Source organism: Magnolia sinica, chromosome 9, assembly GCF_029962835.1.
Source record: "Magnolia sinica isolate HGM2019 chromosome 9, MsV1, whole genome shotgun sequence".
Lineage (NCBI taxonomy): Eukaryota > Viridiplantae > Streptophyta > Magnoliopsida > Magnoliales > Magnoliaceae > Magnolia > Magnolia sinica.
In genome coordinates, this window is record NC_080581.1 from 42863736 (window position 1) to 42868257 (window position 4522).

At 39.5% G+C, this 4522-nt stretch overlaps 1 non-coding gene across 1 annotated transcript; it reads right to left on the reverse strand.

Moving 5' to 3' along the window:
* Positions 1–625: 625 nt before the first annotated feature.
* LOC131257056 (small nucleolar RNA R71) lies at positions 626–732 on the reverse strand. The gene has a single exon (XR_009177078.1). It is a non-coding gene; the product is annotated as a small nucleolar RNA R71 (small nucleolar RNA).
* Between the last annotated feature and the right edge of the window lie 3790 nt (positions 733–4522).

The following is a 4522-nucleotide window of genomic DNA, read 5'->3' on the forward strand; positions in this document are numbered from 1 at the left end:
ATTCATCATCTCCTTTTCTCGGGTTCTTCTTTCCAATTCTCGTTTGTATAGCTTTCTCTTGTTTTAGGAATTCATAACTTTTTCCTTTAGTTTTATTCATTTTAGGTTGCATCTTAGTTTAGTTTTCTTTCTTATTGCAATAACATAGTTTATGCTAGGACGTAGATCTCTGAATATAGAACTAGCACCGTTTGATCCTGAGATTGAAAGAACAATTCGTGAAAGATTGAGAAATAATCCTGTTGAAATGGCGAATGAGACTGAAGTTAAAGCTCTCAAAGATTATTCAGCTCCTGTCCAATTTAATGCGCCTTCATGCATAGTGTTGCCAACCACTACGGCAGCACACTTTGAACTTAAACCTGGAGTCATACAATTGTTGCCATCCTTTTATGGATTGGACAAGGAGGACCCATATCATCATGTGAAAGAATTCTTAAACATTTGCTCCACTTTTAAGTTCCAAAACTTCTCAGACGATTCGATCCGCCTACGCCTGTTTCCTTTTTCTTTGAAGGATAAGGCGAAAGCATGGTTGAATTCTCTAGAAGTTGGATCTATCACTACATGGGACCAACTGTCTAAGAAGTTCTTAAACAAGTTCTTCCCCGTTCACAAAACCAATGCCCTCCGTAGAGAAATTACTAACTTCACACAAAAAGAGGGCGAGCACTTTCATGAATGTTGGGAAAGATGGAAGGACTTGCTTCTTAAATGTCCTCACCATGGTTTTGAGAAGTGGCAACAAGTTCAATACTTCTATGACGGTCTGACACCACAGAACCGTCGCATGGTTGATGCCACCAGTGGAGGGTCATTCATGACCAAAAGTGATGTCGAAGCGTGGAACTTCTTTGAAACCTTGTGCGAAAATTCCCAGAAATGGGATTATTCAAATAGAGGTGACAGAAGTCCCCAACCACAAAAGAGAGGTGGTATATATGAGATAGGAGTCATGCCAGAGCGGAGCGCCAAGCTTGATAACCTGACAAAGAAAGTTGATGCTCTGGTATTAAATAATGGACCACCACAAACAGCTCAAGTCGAGGCATATGCCACATGTTCTAGTCCTGCCCATCCTATGCAGTCTTGTCCATCTGGTGCAGCATTCCCAGAACTTCTCTCTGAACAAGTTCATGCTATGAACACTTTTCAAAAATCTGGGAATGATCCTTACTCAAACACCTATAATCCAGGGTGGGCTAGACATCCAAATTTCTCTTGGGCAAAAGGACCACAACAAGGAGGACCATCTGGAAATCCTCCTATGCAACCTTACTCCCAAGTTGGCAGTCAACAACCTCAACAGTTTCCACAATATCAACAACTGCCTACACAATCAAGGAAACCATCTCTTGAGGATACACTCCATCTTTTCATGCAGAGTTCTCTCCAATTCCAAAAAGACACCCAACAAACCTTACTGGCCAACCAGCAAAGCTTACATGCAAATGCACAATCCATTGCCAAGCTGGAAGTACAACTGGGTCAACTAGCTGCCACATTGAGTGAGAGAGAGAAGGGCAAGCTCCCTAGCCAACCTGAGGCTAATCCAAAGGGACAGTATGAGATTGGCTCTAATTCCAACCAAGGGCAATATCATGAACAGGCCAAATAGATCACTACCCTTAGGTCAGGCAAGCAGATTGATAACAGAATAGAGATGCCTGGGGATGAATCAAATTCTAAAACAGAAGATCAAGATGAAGCAGAGAGCCATACCAATGCATCCAAAGTCCAAAAGCTCTCTGACTCTCCAAGAGCCACTAATGTGCCACCTTATGTGCCCAAAGCACCCTTTCCTCAACGTCGCACCAATAAAGAAAAGAAATAACTTTGATGAAATCTTGGATGTGTTTCAAAAAGTGCAAGTCAACATCCCGTTGCTTGACGCTATTAAGCAAGTCCCTGCTTACGCTAAGTTTCTTAAAGATTTATGCACTCAAAAGCGTAAGCAAAATGTTCATAAGAAAGTCTTCCTTGCAGAGCAGCTCAGCTCCATGATTCAACATAACACCCCTCCTAAATTTAGGGATCCAGGAGCTCCCACCATTTCTTGCGGCATAGGAGATCATAAGATCGGGAAGGCATTACTTGATTTAGGGGCGAGTGTCAATTTGTTACCATATTCGGTTTATGAGCAGCTAGGACTTGGTGAGTTGAAACCGACTAAGGTAACATTACAACTAGCCGATAGATCTGTCAAGGTGCCCGGGGTGTTATTGAAGATGTGTTAATCCAGGTTGATAAATTTTATTTTCCAGTGGATTTCATAGTTATCGATACTCAGCCTGTCCAGAATCTTCATAGTCAGATCCCAGTCATTTTGGGTCGTCCATTTTTGGCCACATCTAATGCTATTATCAATTGCAGGAATGGAGTTATGAAATTGTCCTTTGGTAACATGAATATTAAACTCAATGTTTTCAATGCAGGACAACAACCCTCAGATTTGGATGACATATTTGAAGTGGACATGATCGAGAGCCTTGTGCAGGACTCCTTCCATACATCTTTTGAAGATCCTCTTGAGACCTGCTTAGCACAATCGGGCATGGATTTTGACATTGATAGTCCCATCCATGAAGTCAATGCATTGCTCGACTCTACTCCTATATTGGAGACTGAAAAATGGAGAGCGAAAGTGGAACCTCTCCATCCCTCTGAGACCCTTCTTGACAGCATAGCTTCCGACTCTGAGAAGACAAAGGCGAGCAGGCTGCTTAATGTTCTTAGAGCATATAAGGCAGCAATTGAACGGAAGATAGTGGAAATACAGGGAGTATGCCCCACGATATGTATGGATCATGCTGTGGAAATGTCGCATAACATGCAAAGGAAGCGTGATCCTAACATAGAAGAAGTCGTTCGAGCAGAAGTCCTTAAATTTTTTGATGACAGTGTCAGTTGCCTTATTTCAGATAGCACAGTTCATGGGAACTCACATCACTTGTCTAGGATTGGTTAATCAAGATGTTGAGGTAATTTCTTTGGCGGACCCTGGTTATAAAGATTATTTCATTCATGGTCCGTTCTTGTCTGGCTGAAGACGTTAAACTTAGCGCTCATGGGAGGCAACCCAGCCTTTTGCTTTATTGTATTGCTTGTTATTTCATTCATTTTCATTATTTTCTTAGTTAGTTACTTCAATGTTTGTGGGTAACATTACTGCAAACCCTCACGAGACTACAACTCGTCCACTAGGGGTAACCTAGGGGTTTAAAGGCTTGTTGCATGCGCTAAATGCAATCGAGAGCACCTGCGAAAGTGGTATAGGTAGGCTCTTCTTTTATTTTTCTTTTTGTTATTTTTTTCTTCTGTTGATTTCTCTCTTGCGCTAACTCATTTTTCCGTTGAAATTCTTCGCAAACTTTGAGAAAGCTTCTTGATTCTCCGTCCAGGTACTATCTTTCCCTCATTCCTCTTTTATTATTCGTTGTCCCATGTGCATCGCATGATTATTTCTTTTACATTGAGGACAATGTAGATTTTAGGTTAGGGGTGGAAGATTAGGTTACCTAATCAGTATTTTCTTGGTTTTGAGCAAAATTTTTGAAAATTTTAAAATTTTTTCTGGAATTTCTATTGAACTCAAAGTGATTTTGAAGGATAGTTGTGATTTTACCATTATAAGATACATGATGTTGGTAACTAATGACTCTTGGATTCGGCCATCTGCTTGATTTCACAGTCCATTTTGAATTGTTAATCCATGATTAGAGGTTGTAAACATTGATTGAGTCATGATTTCACATATCACATCTCGCTTACACATTAAGTTTTCGGTTCGATAACTGAATGATTAACTTGGTAAAAAGAAGAATTAAAAGGCTAAGTCACATAATCTTCACCATAGGTTTGCTCCCTATAGGTGTAGATTTGATTCTCCATAGTTGACTTTAAAAAAAAAAATAAAAATAAAAAAAAATAAAAAAATGAGGCGACGAGTTTTCGCCATAGGTTTGCTCCCTATAAGTATAAATTTGATTCCCCTCATTTGCGTTACTGCTCAAAAAGAAAATCAAAGGCTGGTAAAATGAAAAGTTAATCTGTGAGATAAGTGTTGGTTTCAAGCTTGGTTGTCACGAATTACCAATGATATCATGAGATTGAAAATTGGATCTCTTAATGTTTGTAAGTCGAGATTACACTTTACATTCATGGAGCTCGATGTTCAGAATTGTTCCAATTAATGGATTAATAGTTTGAAATTAATTATGAAATCTGTTGAGAGCTTGATTTCAGGAGAAAATTCTACTTACCATTCATGAATCTTAGAATTTTCACATCTCAGCTATCTGTTCACAAGTCACTTGAGTTTACAGGAATCGTCTTTTATTTCTAAAATTATTTTTCGCATGTTTTGCTCGGGACTAGCAAAATGCTGGTTGGGGGTTGTGATCAGGGTCAAATATTGCATATCAGACCCCAGTAATTGCCTGATTTTACGTACATGATAAGGTTTAATGCCATATTTTAATTATATTTTTGTTACAGGATGAAGTGAGGAGCGTTAATTGAA